The sequence below is a fragment of the Lynx rufus genome, unplaced genomic scaffold (genome assembly GCF_022079265.1).
Source record: "Lynx rufus isolate CCGP_SWC_20201006 ecotype Redwood Valley unplaced genomic scaffold, mLynRuf1.p SCAF_5, whole genome shotgun sequence".
NCBI classification, from domain to species: domain Eukaryota; kingdom Metazoa; phylum Chordata; class Mammalia; order Carnivora; family Felidae; genus Lynx; species Lynx rufus.
Genome location: NW_025814867.1, coordinates 19,801,013 through 19,821,760, shown reverse-complemented (window position 1 = coordinate 19,821,760; position 20,748 = coordinate 19,801,013). Strand labels below are relative to the sequence as shown.

General features: G+C 38.6%; 1 long non-coding RNA gene across 1 annotated transcript in view; it reads right to left on the bottom strand.

Annotated features, from left to right (window-relative positions):
- Window positions 1-20,748, bottom strand: part of LOC124526036 (uncharacterized) — a 339,939-nt gene that overhangs the window by 178,013 nt on the left and 141,178 nt on the right. The window contains exon 2 of the long non-coding RNA XR_006965603.1: window positions 13,627-13,750. This is a non-coding gene — a long non-coding RNA (uncharacterized LOC124526036). The remainder of the gene's footprint in view (window positions 1-13,626; window positions 13,751-20,748) is intronic.

The window sequence follows — 20,748 nt, the reverse complement described above, 5'->3', positions numbered from 1 at the left end:
TCACAATTCATGCAAACGACTGTCAGTCCAGTCCGAAAAAACAGGCACCACTCGGGTATTAGGCCTCAAATATCCTAACACATGAATTGTTAATTACACTTTTCCTTTTGAAGTCGGACTGTACCAACTACTATAGTTTGGTGTCTGTTTAAATAGGTATTTGGGGGAAAGGCAACTAAGTATACCTGGACACTTCTGAGTAGCCTGCTGCCTATCTCCATTTTAACCTAACCCAACACTGGTTCTGCCTGGCTTGACCACAGCACCACCTTTTACTCACCCCAATCTCCTCATTTTGCCATCTGGGACTTGACCGTGTCTTCAAAGCTCCCCAACAGCCAAGAATGGAAAACCCTCCACCTCTGCTCTGTTGTAGACTTCTCTCCTGCACTCCAGATCCAACTGGAACTTATCATAGGACAAAGATCCATTTGCCATTCTCAGTTTTCTGTTCTTCCTTCTTCGAAGCCACAAAGACAAATAAAATAAATAACTGGAAGCAAACGTGCTGACCTACCTGAACAACCCACGATAACTGTCCCCCAAGAAGAAATCTCTTAAAACTACCTTACTGGCTCATTTAGGTAGCACACGTTTATTTGATTCAGCCACATTCTGCAAGGTAAGCTAAAGCTAACACTCCTGTATTTGTTACTTTGTAGGATTTCATTTTTAAAACTGCAGTATAAAAGAACATAATAAGGGCCTGGAGTGTTGATTTTTCTAAAACATGGATATGAATCAAGTTTCCCCACAGAATTACATATTTCTTCTAGAAATCAGAAGGGTGCTCTACTGTCAGCCTTGCCCTCAAGGGCCATTTGAGGCAACTGTCCTACTAGACAAAGGGTCTTAGCATCTCGGCCCCAAATCAGATACAATCCTTATTACTCACTTTTGAAGAATCTAATGCTATCAACAGTTCCTATCTCCAGGTGCATGAGGATATTAGGATTAGTTACTGTGTAAATTGCCTCTAGCTAGGTACCTAGACCATGCTTATTACCAAAAAAAAAAAAAAAAATTAATTTCAGGATAGCTTTTTCTTTCAGTAAAGGGAGAAAAATCTAAGTAGAACTCTAAAATATTCATAAGTACTAAAATCTGTTCTGTTAAAATGAGAAAGAATTATAGCCCTGATATATTTAATGTGAAACTACTTTTAAAGGTCAGTTATCTCCTGTTTCGCCTTGATTTGCCACATGATTTAATCAAAGGAGAGGGACCATGAGATGGGTCTCTTATAATTAATAGACTAAACATGCCCATCATTTTATGACATCTAAATATTTTAGAGCTTAACCCAGAAATCTTGAGTACAGATTACTCCAACCTATTACATTTTTGCTCTAAAAACATTCTTACATAATAACCATAGAAAGAAGAGTGCCTCAAACTTTTCCACTCCTGAATTAATAATCATTTGCCATCAGTTTCTGGGATGATTCTTACAAATAACTGCACAGCTTCTGTTTGGTTGATCTTATCATGCTAGCAAGCCTGTGGTAACAAATAGAGTTAAGAATTAACTTTCTAAAGGGAAAGCAACAAAAATTCTGCAACAAAAACTCAGACCTATTAAAAAGGATTTTCTCTTTATTTTTTTTTTCACCCTGACTTTCAATAGGCCTTGGGTTTCTTAGCCTGGCAGAAATGAACACGTCAGCTTTCATTGCAAATCACTGCCCAACTAAAATGGGATTTTGAAAAGATGTGCCACCTTTTTCATTAATAATAACATCAAATTCTTTTTTTTTTTTTTTGGTTTGCTTTATAGACATATCCTTCTCAGTTCCACAAATCATTTCTTTGTGACTATGGATCTAAAAAGAAAAGACTGAAGAAGACTGAATTCTTTTCCTCTGTCACTATGAATTACATAAATATAAGATATAGAAAGTCTTTCTGCCTTAAATACCAGTAAATCTCTTCTAAAAATCTGATTCCAAGAAAGCAAAGGAGAAAAGGTCGAAGCCAGGAAACAAGGAAGAAAGGATGGAGGGAAGAAAGGAGGAATGGAGGTGGGGAGAGAGGGAGCAATACCCTCTATATGAATAAATCTAAACATAAAAAGAAGTTACAGAAACAAGTATACCAAAAGACTCAATCCTCAAGAAAAAGTTGTTAATTCAACCTATTAGCTTATTTACAAACCACTTTTATTATCAATAATGCATGATTCAGAAACCAGGATAATATTAAAGCTCAAACCTTATGATTTTGCATAATTTGCCGCCATGGGAAGTTGGTGCACTGCAGCATTGACAAGGCACAGATGGGCTGAACCTTAGTATAACCCCAACAATTAGCATCTCGTAGGATATGTGAGTTATCTATGGTTCTCATGGATTGCCTTTTTGTCTTCATCAGCATTTGTCTGCGGTTTACAGGGACCGATTAATATATGGCATTTGTATTTCACAGGCACAGCCATCAGGCTGTCACTTTTGCCTCTAGGTAAACATATGCAGTTTGAGGCAATTGTTCTTTATAATTTCCATACCAGCCTCTGATTGATGGAATGCCAGAGCTATAAAATCTTGTTAGTAAAACAAAAACTCGGTCCAGGTGTTTGTGATTTTTTATGATTTTGACTTTCAAGGTCAAAGCGCTACCTTTGTAGTCAGGCCTCCACACAGCTCAAGGGAAAACTGGTGAGTCCAATGGAAAGTACCAGAGTCTTTCTTCTCATGAATCACAGAGCAGCAGCCTCAGACCCCCTGCTAGAAATGCAGAATCTCAGGCTGGGCTCCATACCTGCCACATCAGAATCAACACTTCAGCAACTTCCTGGGATTTGGGGTGTACTTTAGTGTTTGAAAAGTCAGCTAGAACGATTGCCTTCTAGTATGCAATACATTCCAGCAGTTTAAAGCCATTCAGCTGGACTCTGAGAACAGCCCCTCCCAACCTGAATCTTAAGTCGTTTTAACTATGTCAGCTGTGTTGATGGATTAATCTCGCATACGTAATCCGATACCAAATGACTTTGTGTATTCAGTTCTTAGAACCACTCTGCCAATTAATTACCCAGGCTGATTTTGATTTTAAGTTCCTTTGACTTAATTTACACAAACAAAACAAAACTTTTACATTCAGAAAATCTCAGGAGCCAGCATATGTGGGAATAAACCCAGTAATCGGGTGGGCCTCAAAGTTACTTAAATGTATTACTATTTAATGATGTGTGCATTTAAATGATGAGTTTACTTATTTTTTTGTAAAGGGCCAGATGGTAAAATCATAATTTGGGTGAGCAATCTAAAATGTACAGAATGAGGGTCTGAGACCTAAGAGATAGCATTCTGGAACAGAATCCAGGGGCCACTTCTATATTTTTCCTGTAGATACAGCAAATATATTTGTCACTGTAGTCCTAGCCCCTGCCAAGGCTTTGGTCTGGTGAGGCCAAGAGGCAACATGACATAGTTCTATGATTCTGAAGAGAAAGGGTAAGGATAACATGGATTTAGTTACCATGTATTATTGCATTAGTAATGAGCATGTGCCTCTTTGATACTCTAAGGAAGTAAGTTTCCACTCAACAAAGGAAAAGTCTTCTTCTAAAATAGGGAATAAACTTGGGGGGTGGGAGGGAGGGGCGGGTGGGTGATGGGTATTGAGGAGGGCACCTTTTGGGATGAGCACTGGGTGTTGTATGGAAACCAATTTGTCAATAAACTTCATATAAAAAAAAATAAAATAAAAAAAAATAAAATAGGGAATAAACTTACAGGACACTCTGCAACATAAGGTAGTAAGAATGTTTTTTTTTTAATTTTTTTTAACGTTTATTTATTTTTGAGACAGAGAGAGACAGAGCATGAACGGGGGAGGGGCAAAGAGAGAGGGAGACACAGAATCTGAAACAGGCTCCAGGCTCTGAGCTGTTACCACAGAGCCCGACGCGGGGCTCGAACCCACAGACCTTGAGATCATGACCTAAGCCAAAGTCGGACGTTTAAATGACCAAGCCACCCAGGTGCCCCAAGAATGTTTTTTAAAAAGCCACTTTACATACTGAATAGACTAACCATACCAAAGATTAATGACTGAGATTTTGTTCAACAGTATAGCTAAGAAATTCCTAATTTTGCATTTTCTTTTTTTCTAAGAAATGTTCTGCAACTTAATTAAAAAGAGGCCCTAAAAAGGTTATGTTCAAGGTTCAGGGGGTGTGCTGTGCAACTGCCCTTTATTATCTTAAAATAGTTACTTGATCTGTGTGTGTGCATGCACTTTCAACAATGCTACTGCTTTTTTTAAAAATTTTTTTTAATGTTTATTTTTGAGACAGAGACAGAGCATGAACAGGGGAGGGTCAGAGAGAGAGGGAGACACAGAATCCGAAGCAGGCTCCAGGCTCTGAGCTGTCAGCACAGAGCCTGTCGCGGGGCTCGAACCCACAGACCTTGAGATCATGACCTGAGCCGAAGTCGGACGCTTAACCGACTGAGCCACCCAGGCGCCCCCAAAGCTACTGCTTTAATGCTACCAACAGGAGCGTCCTGCTTGGGAGTAGTGGGGTGCTAGGCTCAGGGTGAGTGTGGACCGTGAGGGGAAGAGGATGACTATAAGCCTGGAAGGAAAGAGGTTAGGCCTGGAGGCCAAGCTCAGGAACCCCTCAGATTTACTTCTGGAAATGGATAGATACCATAAATGAGTCACGGTAAGCTATGACCATGCCACCAATAAGATTAAGAAATTCTTAATTTCTGCCCATCAGAGTTAAGGTCTACTTTCTGGTATCCTTCTGGCTCTTTGTGAATGCAATCAGTTCTGATTCATGAAGGTTAAGAATTTGCTCTTGAAGAGTTTGTACTTGTTAACATTCTCTCTAGCATACTTCTGAAAAACAGCAGAGACTCAATGCACCCTTCTCTTTATGGCTGGATGTTTTTGCCGTGGCAGGGTGGAGTGGAGTAGAACATAAAGCCTGTGACGTGGGAGTGGCCCTGTGAGCTTTGTGCTTTAACTTTCTTTTTTCATTTTTTCTTTTTTCATTTTTTAATGTTTATTTATCTCTGAGAGAGAGAAAGACAGAACATGAATGGGGGATGGGCCAAAGAGAGAGGGAGACACAGAATCCATAGCAGGTTTCAGGCTCTGACCTGTCATCACAGAGCCCGACGTGGGGCTCAAGCTCATGAACTGCGAGATCATGACCTGAGCCGAAGTCAGACGCTTAACCGACTGAGCCACCCAGGCGCCACTGTCCTTTAACTGTAGATATTAGTTTTAGGGGCTACTGAAAACTCACTTTCCCACCCACACCCTTGGCAAACATTGCTAATCCATCACAGCACAAGGTGCGGAGCTTAAGCGCTCTCAGACCGCAAATCATTTGATCTGGCATTAAAGAAGAAACCTATTGTCATCCCTTGTCTGTAGACACATTTGTGAAGCATGGTGCTTAGTACTGAGAGCAAAGACAATACGTCAGGCATTAGGAATGTGAATTTGACTACTGTATCAACTCTCCTATCCTGTGTGTCAGTAACCTAAAACGAGATACTGGTGGAACAGCATATAAAACCACAGATCTCAATAATCCAATGAAGAATGATCCAGCTTCCTCAGGAAGTCCTGCTTTATGCTCTCTGGGGTCCAGTGGTGCCCAGCTGTCAGCGTATGCTACTTCTAGATTGGTTTGCCTAATGTCCACTGAGAAGCAACAAATAGGGCCTTTCTATAAGTACAGCATTATGCACAAAAGTCTAATTTTTTGCAAAGATTCCTTAGGTTCTGTTAAGGTGCCTATTGCCTAAATCATCTTGGGAACATCCCATTAGCAGATTTCTTGGCATTTAGTCTAAAAATTGCTAATACCAGATACATAACTGTGATGTAAGAGAGCAGGGCTCTCTTTTCTCACCTGTCTGAATTCACAAGCCTATTAGTGGAAACTTTATATTCCATAGTGGAAGGAAATAGGGAGATGATGAATAAGAAAAGGTTTGGGTTCTGTTAAAATATAATATCCCGGAGCTTTTCCAGGGAAGGTGGCAAGAAACATGTCTGTGTTGGCTGTCATTCCAGGGAGCATGACATTAATTTTACTTTCTGCTAGTCAAGATATGTTTATTCTGTTTAAGTCAATTTATAGGCACCTGATGTGCACCTACAAGGTGTACAGGAAACACATAAAAGTGCATTTTTCCCTTTGCTTCAGAATCCCCGAGTCAGCTATTCCTTCCCTGGCCCCGTTTGTCTGCCCAACTCCGTCTTGTCGATAGCTGGTTGCTAAACGTTCATCCAATTTGGGCTCAGCCATTTCACGTCTGGCTGCCGGAATATTGTGACCTGGCATTGGACTGTCTATTCTGTCTTCAACTGCCATCCTTCAGGAAATTATTTCCAATGTTCTCCCAACACCTCCAATTACCAATGTCCCAAAACCTAAGCTGAGAAGTAACCACCTGGACCTCATTTCTAATCCCTTAGCCAAACAGGAGAAATAAACGATGAGAAGCCCTAATGGCTTTTGACTGAGTCCATGAGTTTCAGCATCATCTCCACGGATCTCAGAAGGCTTCCAACACTTTCATTTCCAACACAAACGGAAAACCCTTCAGATTTCACTTTTTCCTGGCAGAGCTAGGTAATTTCTATACGCAAAGCGATGGTGTCCTTCACAATTCCACCACCTTCTTGGGTTCTGTGGTGCTGAAATCTAACCAAGAATTATGGGCCAACTCTGGTCAGACATTGTGCATATCTGCACAGAAATCCCGGCACGAAGTCACAACACTTTGCCTGAACTCACTCAGAAAAGAGAGTACACCAACAGAATCCAGTTACCAGCAACGAAAGCCAGGGAAGGGGACTCTGCCATCAATGAGATGTAAAGACAGAGGAGATTAGGCGTCAATACTGACTGGCTCAAAGGACAGACTGGGAAGACAAGAGCAGGGGGAAAACTCTTCAAATTGCCTTTCAGCTTTCTCTAAAAAAAAATAAAAGAAAGAAAGAAAGCAATTGTTATTCAAAACCCAAGTTATAGAAAAGAAAACATAAACTAAACAGCTGTTCTTTCCCATCATAAAAGGATATCATAGCCAGTTATCTCCACCGTGAGCAGCAGGTAATATACATTTCTAACACTTCCTTGGCCACACCCACATTTTGAAGATTATTTACTTTGGGCAGAATCCTCATATTGTTTATACTTTTGTCTCCGGCTTTGAAACTAAAAATCTCATGACCATCTGGAAATTCTGTTATGTCTTCTAAGAGGCATTCTCCCATATAAGTTATTAATATATTACACTTGACAAATAATTACCTCTTACTTTGTGCCAGGTATTACTCTAGACATTTGGTATTCAGAGTGAATAAAACAAAGATCCACGTCTGCATGGAGCTTACAATCAAGTCAAGGGGAGGGAGAATGGAGAGTAGGAGAGAAAAACTACAATCAGTTGAAATAATAAATCAGTAAATAATGCAGTATGGTACAAGACAATCCACACCAGAGTCAGGGTAAGGAGAGTGCAAAGAATAGAGAAAAAGACGGTGTTGCAGATTGTAGGAACCCATCTTTCCTCTGAACCCATAGCACTGTGCAGCTCTTATTTCTACCTACCTCTTATTTTTCTTTTCCCTATCAAAATCCTTATCAAGGAAGCTTAGCAAAGTGGTTAAGCACCTGAATTTGGAATCAAACCTAAGATCTAATCCTTGCCCACTAGCTATTAGCTGTGAACTAATAATTTTGGCAAGTTATTTAGCATCTCTAAACCTTAGTTTCTACCTGTCATTTGTGGTTTTGTGAGGGGTAAAGGAAATTTTTTTTAATTGGACCTAAAGTAACATCTAGACATATTAAGCACGAAGTACATGGTATATAGTATTGCCTTCTACATACAAAGTATTCTGCACTCTTAGTGATTTGTCCACCTGCCAGAGATCGTCCCCCTCTCAGAGATCGGCAGAGTTCCTGAGAACAGGTCTGCATCCACAGCAGCAGCACCTAACAGCAGAAACCCTGAGTTCATAAAAGAAGACACACCTTCTAACCCAAAATCTGGGTTTTGGATTTCTTCATCAGTAACATGAGAACTCACTAATAAATATTTAACAAACTGATAAAACAAAATTAAGGTATTAAAACTCCGTTATGCAAGATAGATGCTCAAGAAATGTTTCCTGAGTTGAGTCAGCAAAGACTCAAGGACGATAATGGATTTGACGGGAGAGTATTTTCCTGATAAACAGCTGAAGTTTGTTCTCTGGAGAGAAAAGCGGATTAGACCTTGATAGTCTTCGCATCTTCCCTGGGATGACAGTGATTCTTTAAAGAAGTCTCTAAGATAAGACTTTGAAAGTGGCTCCTTTGCTACAGCGTGTGGATAAAAAGTTGCCCTGTAACTTCCAGTAAAAGAAAAAGGAATATGATGAATGCCCTCGCCCAATCTCCTTTTCCCTAAACACAAGATAAGGTTCCAGGATGCCATAGAGTGCTAATCTGCCCTGTGAGATTAACAGAGGGAAAAGTGTGTAAATGCCGGTTTCTGGTCCTCTCTTTTAAAACAAAGTGGAATTTCATAGATAATAAAATACTGCTTCCTGTATGACTCTCTACCGCTCTCTTTGGTAAACTAACCTAGGGTTTCTTTTTTCTCTGCAGCCCAGATGCTGCCTCGTGACTGTATGTCTGTGAGCCACTTCCAGACGGACCCCCAAAGTTCTTACCACTGCAATTGCTATTACCGGCTCATTGCTGCTGGCAAGTCTATCAGAAAATAAAAATATGTTATGGAAGTTAATAACAGTCTGTCACCTTCCCAGGAGAGTAACAGCTGTGTAACATACCCAATAATGGACTAAAACTTAGAGTACAAGGAGCTTCATCACCACGTAATTGAAAGGAAACGACATGGACAGGGCAGGAAACATTCCTGGGTAAGCAGCACATCTAACAAGAAAAAGCACTGGGGGGAAAAAATCACTATAAATCATGTAATTTTAAAATTGTCTTTCTTGGGGCACCTGGGTGGCTCAGTTGGTTAAGCATCCGACTTTGGCTCAGGTCATGATCTTGCGCTCCGTGAGTTCGAGCCCCGCGTCGGGCTCTGTGCTGACAGCTCAGAGCCTGGAGCCTATTTCAGGTTCTGTGTCTCCCTCTCTCTGACCCTCCCCTGCTCATGATCTCTCTCTGTCTGTCTCAGAAATAAATAAACGTTAAAAAAATCTTAAAAAAAGTTGTCTTCTTTTCCAGAGGGAGGCTGTAGTTTTCATTATATTTTTTAGAATATAAGAGTTCTCCAATTAACATGTATCATTGTGTGTGGCTAATATTTTAAGCTGATGACCCACTTGTATATCTTTGCTTCATTCTTTGTTTTTATCATGCTTCCTAAGAGGGCTATTCATACATTTTCTGGTTTACCTTCTTTCCAGGCATATGGAGGGATTGTATTTTCTTGACTCCTTTGAGGTTAGGCATGGCCATGGGACTTGTTTGGTCTATGAAATGTAAGTGAAAATAACATACATCCCTTATGAAAAGCTGTAAAAGCAAATCCCCCAAAATATCTGGTACCTTTGCCCAAAACAGTATGTGATAGAAGCTGCCAGCCATCCATGTTAAGGGTTCTTAAGAAAATAGAAAGATAGAAACAGAAGACAGAAATTCTGTCATCCTTGTTTCCTACACATTAACAATGAACAGAGCTCTATCAATAGGCCTAGAACAAGCATGAGAACTAAGCTTTACCTGGTGTTTGGCCACTGAGATTTGGGGCTTGATGGGGATCACGGCATCAGGTAATGAATCCTGACTGATAAAGAGGCTTAATAATTAATTTTAAGCAATTGATTTTAGAGCACTTAATGTGACCTTGGTGATGGCCTGTGCATCAGTGGTTTTAAGTTCAAAGTTTTCAGTAAAAGATAGCAAAGATTACAGCATGTGTCCAGAGCTCTCTGCTCTGAATAGTTTTGAAGTAGAACACGTGATAAGATAAAGAACCCATTTCCATAAACGGCCAGGAATAAAGAGCATCCCTCGGCTCCAACCTCTGACAATGGTGTATTCAGTTCAAAACACATGTCTTAAACCACATCAATTCAGTTTCACATCTTTGGTGATGGACAATAATCAGGAAAGCCCCTTTGTTGGGGCTGCACTGTGGGAAGAGACAAAAACACTGGGTGTATATTGGGTTCTAGGTTCCTCCGGTGAAGCCCGGGGTTTCAGTGATTCATAAAATAAAAGGAAGAGAGACAACTCATCGAGGTGCACACTACGAAGGGTGAATCTGATTATGTGGATGATACATCGATAGGATATTTAGGAAAAGGCAAGAAAGCAAAGGAAAGGGCTTGAATAAAGAAAAAGGATTTTAGAAAAAACATATTTCAATTACAATAATACCAGCTCCAAAAAAAAAAAAAAACCAAGCAAACCCCGAAACATTACCTTTTCTCACCTGAACAGATGGAAGAAGATTTCTATTACGAGTTTAAAGAGAAGAGGTAATCGTCTCACACATGACCTAAACTGATGGAACTTAGGAGGGCATAAATACTAGTTATCAAAAGAACATATGCCTTAAAGCAACTTCAAACATCACTGTCTTTGTGGGGAAATGGAGTGTGGGGACATTTAAAAACAGTTCACTAACCTGTGGTTCAGTTGCAAGCACCTGTAAGTTTGAAAAGAAAACTTCTTGATGCTAGGGAGGGGATGCAGCATTACTTCTCGCTGTTTTACAAAAGAACTATGTCTAGGAGTTCAAGCGATGCTGCGACAATCCCCATGGGGCAGTTATGTTACCCCTTTACAATTTCTCAGGAGGAAGAATTAAGTGTCTCATATCAATAGTTCCTATATGTGTCTCCTTATTGACATTCAGAATTGGGAATTTTATCTTATAATTATTCCAGGAAGTAATTTTCAGAAGCTGACGACTTAGACGATAAAACAAATATGTTTTGCAATTTTGTTTTTGCGATTTTGTATTTACTTTTATGTAAATATTTTTATGGGAATGACATAATTCTCATAAAACCTCATGTCGTTTCATTACATCTAATTTGAGCTCTCTAATGTTATAGAAGGCTTCTTTCAAAATGCTTTTATGAAAATATATAAATTTGCATGTTGATTTATACATCAGAAATGCACCTACCTATTAAAAAATCCTTGTAATGGTCTGCATGGCTAATTGGAATTTAAAATAAACCCCCCAAATATCTGGTAACTTTGCCCAAAACAGTATGTGAAAGACGCTGCCAGCCATCCATGTGAAGGGTTCATAAAAAATAGTTTAAAATTATATGAATTTTATGTTAAAACAATATCACCACCAAACTTTAATGAGCACAAATTAGCTACTAAAATTTTTGTGCCATGAAGGCTCTTAGAATTCAATTAGCACAAACTTCCATACATTTGACTTGATGATCTAGACTTAGGATGTGCATTACACATAATTTCTTCCACTAATGAAATAACAAGCATGCTTTAGACCTGGTAGAAGTCTTTTAATGAAGTGTGTGACTTCCTGACATGCTTTGGTGTGTGCTTTATGAATATGGAAGAACGGACTGTAAACTCCACCAAGCAATCTTTAGTCAAAAGGGGGCAATCAAAATTTTAAAGCCTGACCTGGTGCAGCATACTGGCATAAAATTAATAGTGACAGCCCTAATGAAATCCTTTAATACGATGATCAAAAAGAGCCTATGAAATCAAGTACACATATAATCTAAAAATGCGTTCTTAGCCCTGGAGAAATGAAGGTTAGGAAAATGTTCTGAGTTCTTCAAACTTCTTTTCACTAATAATAGCTCACACCTATACAGACATTTTAACTTTTACAAAGCACTTTCATAACTTCCACCTAATTGTATCCTTACACCATCTCTGTCAAGTGGTCATGGGGTGAATCACTGTTCCCACTTGTCATCAAGGAAACTGCTTCCAAAAGCAATTTTTCAGGGACTTACTCAAGGCCAAGAAAATCACTGGGAGACTAGCCCTGGAAACTATATTATGTAACTTCAAATCCAGGCCTGTTCCACATAGACAAAACAACTCCAATGAATAATAATACCTCCTGCTGGTGATAACCATTCTCATAAAGAAGACTGTACTCTGTTCTGTGAAACAGCATTTCAAGAAAGAAGAAACTTGACATGGTTTAGAGACAAATAAGAAAGATGGTTCATATATGAGAAATACACTATGGCGGGATCGTGCCCTGAAACTGATTTGTTGAGATATTTTAGCCTTGTGAGCCAAAGACTAAGCAAGGACTTACTATCATTAACCAACAGCATATAGCCTTTTCTGTTTAAAATTTAAGACAGAATGGCAAGGTATATCAGAAGATAAGGTCATGTTGGGTTTGCTAAGAATATCCTAAGATGAGAATTCCCAGATGCCAGTACTACCAGGTGATTTATGCAGATCTGTTCCTGAGAGATTGTTAAGGCTGGGTACAGAGTGCCGCCAATTTGGGTATGAGAGACTCCAAAGGCAAAAGGATACATTTGGGAATTCTCTACCTTTGATGGTTCACCTCTATCATCTCTAAAAAAGACTTGAGTCTAAATGGAATGGAGCCTTTCTTGAGTCACACTGAAGTTTGGTTACTCTACTTTGCATACAGAGAGAGTCTTTCAGAATTTACAGATGTCTCAGAAACGATCCCAAACCAACAGGGACATATAGAATCTGCACACAGTTCTATCCATACATGTATACATAAGGTAAGCATACAAAAGACAAGTTGAGAGTACTAAACCAGTTCTCTATGTTTGCGTTGAGCTGGGAGCATAGCATGGCAGCTGAGTACATGTTCATGGCATTCATATAAGTTTCAAATGCTCATAACTATAGTGGCTAATAATTCCAAATGTACTTTATACAAAGTAATTTTTAAAAGATAGTGTCAACTTATTCTGAAAACAAAAAAAAAAATTAAAAAAGCAAAGACAGCTCACATGGTTTTCTAACTCTAAGCATCATCATCTTGACTAACTGCCAAGAGACAGCCGGTAAATTCAGGCATTATCATACATAGCTCAGAGAATATATATATATATAAGGATATATTATACGAGGAACAATTTGAAGATGGCTATAAGATATGTTGAAAATGACCAATCTACTCTTTGGAATCAGATGTGTGAGGCAATTTATCATACATGTGATTATATAAAATGAACTTAAAAACAGCTTTGAAGTCCATTTCCAATTAGAATTCTTTACTATATAACTTGTGCATCCCCTTAATTACATGACTAAAAGAATAAATCCTGTTCGAAGATATTTCTGTACTCAGTAACTCAGATCTTAACTGAGTTCCAAAGAAAAGTTAAAATGTTGGTTGACTGCCTGATTTGCTAAGTCCAGTAATGATTATGACTTGGCTCTCTATTCTCCTCTAACTTGAGCATTCTTCCTATTCATCTTCATATATTGTACCTAGAGCAAGGGTATATTGGATTAGAAAATGTCCCAAAAAAAGTATTCTTTTCACTCTAAGACGCTATCAATACTACTTTCACCACCAGTTTAGTCAACAGTGGCTTTGTTTTGATTTTATTTGGGCGATGGACATTGAGCTAGACATTTCACAGCAATAAATTATAGTAATTATTAGTTTTACTCACACTCTACAGATGCTCCAAGATCTCCTACAGAAGTTTCTTCTATTTCCCTGTGGAGCCTACCATTTGTCCAAGCAATCTGTATAACAGAAGTCCCAAAGAGCTGGTCTGGTAATGGCAGAGTCCTCTGTGGAAAGCAAGGAACAAGAACAAAGTAAGTCAGCAATGCCAGAATCTTCTTTCAGAGATGGATGAAGGCAAGAATAAGAGTACTCAAGCACTCATACATTCTGTCTGTCCTATCCCTGTGAGGGCTGGTCTTATATACGCCATGTAGACTGTGATACAGAAGACAGACCCAGTCACTATCCCTCAGAGCTCAGAATCTAGGCTTTGATAATTACTAAGTATGGTGCGTCCAGAGAATGAAATATAACTTAGCTCATGTTTGAATGTGATGATGGGAAGGCATGGAGAATGTTGGTCAAGGAAATCTTCTCTGAGCAAGATTTATACTGGGATTTTAGAGAGATTCAATTGGATGGTGAGGTGCTAACTATTCCAGACAGAGGAAACACCACATATGACCATAAGTTTCAAATGACCTTCAAGGAATTGAGTGCCATTGTAGATACCCACAAATGCTTATCAACTGAGAAATTAACTACTCCTGGAAGCAAGAAATCTATTATTCACAGGTATGCATTGGCTATTGAACCCCTTTTCAGTAATGGTCTTTGAGCTTCTCTGATTTTCAGGCTCTATAAGCTTCCTTTCTCCCTGATGCACATTTGCTCCATTTATATTGGCTCTAGGCTCTGTTCCCTATCAGCATCTGCGACAATTCTTGTAACAATCACAGCGAATCAAGCAGGTGACTAGTATAGTAGATATAACATAATCTTTGTGGAGCCAACCAGGCCCACATTCACTCCAGGTTCTACAGGGATGTCTGCTGGGGGCAGGGGCAACTGGAAGAGGAAAGAAAGTATATGAGTTGGGATGCAGGAAGATGAAATCGAAGAGGCAAAATGTTGATAACCAATGAAGTTCTGAGTGAAGGGACACAAAGGTTCTTTATGTTCTTCTCCCTGCTTTTGTGTGTCCTTGAAAAATTCCACAGTAAAAAAGATTTTTAGAAATCTACTTTCCATCACATATGAGTAGTTTAATCCTGGGTAAGTTATTTACCTCCTCTGAATCCCAATTCTTCAATTTAATAAAAAAGGGAAATGTTCACCTCACGGAGTTCATGTCAAGATTAAATGAAAAAATAGAAAAGGACTAAAAAGGACTGAGGACAGGGTCCCTATGAACTTCTACAAACATCAGTGCCCTTTAAGTTTACCAATTAAAGACCCAGAACCAATGCCAAACTTACAGCCCTCTAGCCCTGGCTCTGGGTCCTAAAACTTCTCTTAGTGAACACATGAAACGCCTGAAGACCTTGTCAAAATACAGATTCCAATTCAGTTCATCTTGGGGAGTCCCAAGATAGTGAATTTCTAATAAGCATCTAGGCAATGCTGAAGCCACTGGACTACAGATCATACTCTATGAACCAAGCCCTGACTTCTGTTTTATTTCTGAGACGAAGTGTCCAATTTTACCCTCTTCTAATTGTTGGATTTCTGTCTTATTCTCCTGTTGTGAGCCCCTGGCTAGGTAACTCCCCAGAATTTTAATCCCTTGAGGACTGAGGTCCCTAGACACACGCTGACAATTACCCTCAGAGTCTACAAACTTGTTCTTAACCTCAGGAACAGAAGTTTCTCTCAACAAGGCCCCAGACTCTGATTTCTTTTGTGGATCCCTGAGGAATTTCTGCTTCCAATGTTGTTATGTTGCCTTAATCACCTCATCATTCCTACATGAACCTCTCTTCCTTAGACTACACCGGGCACCAAATGGTTCTCTGGAGAAGCACTGGCTATCTTGGCACAGTGTGGATGTGCCCAGTGGAAAATCTTCCAATTGCCTGCATTTGGATGTGTCCCTTCAGTGTTTCTTTCTCAACCCCAGTTGAGAGTTTCATATCCAAATCCTTTCCATTAATAATCTCCCCACCAACATTTTCTGGCAGCCAATGCTTTCACACCCCTCTATAGCAAGAGAAACCTTTCAATACTAGAAGAGGAGAAAGATGCTTGAACCCATCAAATGTATGCAATCAGTAATGTGTTTCTTTGTAAGCAGATGCTCTATTCGAAAGCAGCCTTCAATGAGTGAACGTGAAACTTTTGTCAACTAGTTTATGCAGAACTCTAGAACAAGGCTCAGAATTATTTTTTCTAATCTACTCATTATCATCATCCTTGTAACTTTCAGAAGAGTTGGATGTATAAATTCTGAAAACTTGCTAGGGAAAGAAACCCCACAGCTCTGTTACTTGTAGGTAGATTATAGGATTATATTCTGGCAAGGTTAATGAAAAGAGTCATCTGTTTTATATACATATTTTCCATCCCCCCAAGAACAATCTCAAAAGCTATTAAAAATCAAGACAAAAATCAAACATTGAGAATAATGCATTCATGTTTAAACATGACTTTTCCAATTGACAGGAGTAACCTTGACGAGCTGCCACCCATCAACGCTTTCTAAACTGATAGGGGTATTCCACATCTTTCTTTCAACACTAAAAGACAGTTTGCAAAATTATCGACTCACAGTAAGCTTGGAAAGAAGTTTCTCATCCTAATAAAACAGTATGTCTTAAGGTTTGTGCAAACTCAATGCTCATGAATAGTTAAAAGTGCTTTGCATATAACTCACACCTGCTCTTAAGACTTACTTCCGTGCATACTTTCCTCTTTCCTGAAGCTTTATTTTACTGTTAGAGTTTATTTCTTGTGTTTTTGTCTTGCTTTACTTTCATTTCAGACTCCCAGGGCGTACAATAGATCACATGATTTAGGCTCTAAGTTTGTCAGCAACTGCTTTCTGAAAAGTAAACTATAAATTTAAGTAGTAGTGATAGATATTCACTGGGTTTTATCTACTCTGAATTCATTTCTACATATTCTTTGGAGGAAAAAACAATTGCAATTACACTCTGATAAAAGGCTGTTTCTGATCCCATCCTTGAAGACATCTTTGGGGCCTGGCTGCTGTTGCCTCTACCCTCAGCTACACATGACTGGGCTTGACTTGCCCACGGTGATTAATCCAGAACCTACTGGGCTTCAGGGAGACAGGTAAGTGCTCTTTCCTGATCTTGAACATGAAAGAATATAAGCTAGAACTACTTCAGCCACCTTGCCATCAGGAAGGAAGGGCATATCGGAGATTTTGACCAAGGCAGAGGAAGTGGAAGTGAAAGGTGGAGAGCGAGCCTGAGAGTTGCCAGAACTCCTGGCCTGAGGCAAGCCCTATGGCTGATTCTTTAATTACCTGGATCAATAAATCCCATTTTTGCCTAAGCCAGCTTAAGTTGGGGTTCTACCGCATAAAGTCAAGAGGAATACTAATGAATGCAGTATGTTAAATGAGCGAGAATGAAGAGATTGAGAATATACAAGAAATACAATCCTTCCCATAGACAAAATCTTCAATTACCAGTGTGTAGAGAACGTGGAAAAATCTTATCATTATGTGTGAATATTATTCCTTTCACAATTAAAAAAAATTTTTTTTTAACTTTTATTTATTTTTGAAGGAAAGAGAGACAGAGCATGAGCAGGGGAGGGGCAGAGAGAGAGGGAGACACAGAATCCGAAATGGACTCCAGGCTCTGAGCTGTCAGTGCAGAGCCCCACGCAGGGCTCAAACTCACAAACCACGAGATCATAATCTGAGCTGAAGTCAGTCGCTTAACCGACTGAGCTACCCTAACACCCCTATTCCTTTTCACAATTTTATCTCTATGAGCCAAACGTCTTTTCAATGGTCTAAAAGGCAAGCTAATTTTTTGGTATCATTTAGACATATACACATTAGTTATAAAAACAGAGTATGTGGAAATCACATCAACACAGACTATATAAACACATTTTTTGGAGGGTAATTACAAGTTAAAAATGTCATTTCTATTTAAAGATTTTACCTATAATCAAAAGAAGAGTTGGGCTAGTATCGACTTTTTGAACACTAACTCTCTCACAATTAATCTTTTTTACTTTGTAAATATATTTCATCTGATAGCCAGTAAGTTTCCATCAAAATATTTTACATATATTGTTTAGGCCTCATTTTAAAAAAATAAGAGAGGGAGTGCCTGGGTGGCTCAGAGCCTGGAGCCTGCTTTGGATTCTGCGTCTCCCCCTCTCTCTCCCCCTCCCCTGCTCATGCTCTGTCTCTATCTCTCAAGAAGAAATAAACTTAAAAAAAAAAAACTGTTTCCTTAAATTATATTATCTAATAGTGGAGGACAAGTTCCATGTTAGAAGTAGAACTGCTGAAAATTATGACTGGCTACTCTTCGCTATCAGCCTAATTAGTAGATTGTATCTAAATTTACACTTCACTTTCAACTCAGTGATTGTGCAGCTATTTCCATTTTGGAGCTTTTATCACACTGGATGAGTGTTGATCCAAATTTTAAAAAAGTAAATCCCCTTAAATAAGAGTTTCCTCTAAGGGGTCTTTATTCTCTAATATTCTATGATTCTGTAATTTTGGTGATGGCAATGTCTGAATAATACATTCTCTGGGAAACAAGGTCATTTAAATACCAAAACTGCCCTTGAAAAAACCACTTCAAAAATTATGAAAAGCAGTGGTAGGATGAGTCAAGTAATTCAACTGGCAAGATGTAAACTGCAGTTGAAGGGTAAGGGTGTCAGGAAAAACAATCCCCGGCTTTATCCTAACAGAACCATAGGAGCAATGTTACAGAGCATGGCCTAGCCTTGGATGCTGGAATAATGTCATGACAAACTGTAGCGCAGGACAAGAAGGTGAAGATCACTAGGCCAAATCTTCTGTCTTCATTGATAAATGAACGGAGGGCCAGGAAAACGAAATTACTTGCTCATGACCATAGAACTAGTGAGAGGCAGAGCCTATTCTCAAAACCAGCTCTTCTCGATTTACTCCATGCACATGCTCTTTCTCTAACACCCTTGGCCAACCTGAGACAACTCCTTCCCCTCCTTTCTCCTTATTCCCATCAATTATTTCATGTTCTCTGCCTGAACCGAGCAGGTCTTCTTTTCTCTACCATCTCTTTATAAAGTTTCCATCTGGGAAATTCCCCAAGATACACACTTTGCCTTTCATATCTGAAATAACTTTAGCTGTTATTAAGTAACATGATAGCATGATACACACATGCATGTGTTTTTAATAAGTCCATTTGTTTTCTGTATGATTTCTACCAATGGTAACAATGTTACCAATGTTGTGAATTTAAAATAATCTCCTTCATTTACAGATTTATTAGTATAATCTTGGCACAAAGAATAAAGGAAAATATTTTGCCTGGTTCACAAAACACAGTTTTAATGGAAATGTGGACCCTCACCGGTTCAATTGGATAGCAGTTTCTGGAAATGCTTTTTCTAAGCATTTTACAAGTTCTGATAAGTAACTCTAAACTTAAGATTAAAATCGTTCTCAAAACCCCAATAATTTAGTTCTCAAAACTCAATAGTTTAGTTGAAACTATTAAAGGGTGCCAAGAAAATGAATTTAGAGGCGGAGTATTAATTTTTTTTAAATAATTTTTAGGACATGCTGATAAAAATGATCTTGAATGGTTTTGTGGCTGAGACTTTAAAGTCAGAAACAGGATAATCATAATGAACTGAAATTGAGTCAAATGTTCTTGAGTAGTGTGTTTCCAAAAGAATTGAAAGATATGACACATTTTAAGTTAATCCATAATATCTCTAAACATATATTATTTATCTACACTGAAGATGTCCTCTGAGGCACAAACATAATTGAGTTCAGTGGCAGTTGTGAAGGCAGATGTTTCCTAATGGGCTGACACGAAGAGCAATCATTACACGTGCAGTGAATTACATATAATACACAGACTATCCTAATCCGATCTTTTTGAATTACTCATAAACTAGCTCTTTTGAGTACTTCATATGCTTTTGTCTTTATTTTGTAATTAAAAAACACATGCATGCTACAAATGAGAAGCACATTTCATGTTTCCAAATAATCCTAGGGGGAAAAAAAACACTCATTATCTTCTTCTAATCATTTCATTCTATCATGTTGCCCAATTTTCCTACCTGGTTTACTTTGGGAATGATAAAAGGTGGAGAGGCTGAGAATCTATCCCATGCTTAGGTCTTTAGTTTTTCAATATTTTAAGTTTTAAATTTAATTTAAGTATAGTTAACATACAGCATTATATTAATTTCATGTGTGCAACATAGTGATTCAACAAGTCTATACATTATTCAGTGCTCATTGTGATAAGTGTACTCTCTAATCCCCATCACCTACTGCACCCATCCCCCCGCCCTTCCCCTCTGGTAACCATCAATTTCTTGTCTATAATTAAGACTCTGTTTCCTGGTTTATTGGGTTTTTTTTCCTTTACTTGTTTTTTGTTTTTTTTTTTTTTTTTTTTTGCCTGTGTGTTTTTTAAATGTCACATGAGTGAAATCATATGGGATTTGTTTTTCTCTCACTTAATTTGCTTATCATTATACTCTGTAGCTCCATCCATGTTGTTGCAAATGGCAAGATTTCATTCTTTTTTATGGCTGAGTAATATTCTATTATATACGTATAGCACATCTTTTTTTAATCCACTCATCCTATCGATGGTGACTTGGGTTGCTTCCATAATTTGGCTCTTGTAAATAATGCTATGATAAACATAGGGATTCATGTGTCCTTTTGAATTGGTATTTTTATATTTTGGGAGCAAATACCCAGGAGTGCAATTACTAGATTGTAACGTAGTTCTATTTTCAACTTGCTGAGGAAAGTTTTCCACATTGGTTGCGCCAGTCTGTATTTCACCAATAGTGCAAGACACTATTGGTGAAGGAGCACGAGGGCTCCTTTTTCTCCACATCCTTGCCAATACTTGTTGTTTCTTGGCCTATGCTTATCTCTTGACCATGACTCATATACTGTCCAGGATATACTGTCCTTTCTTATTTAGAAGGTTCCTTACTGTATACTATTTATAAAAACATATGAATAAATAAACCCTTTCAGCCAATGTTTTCAAAACCATGCATGTTGCTATATTCCTGTGGCTAGGTAACTACC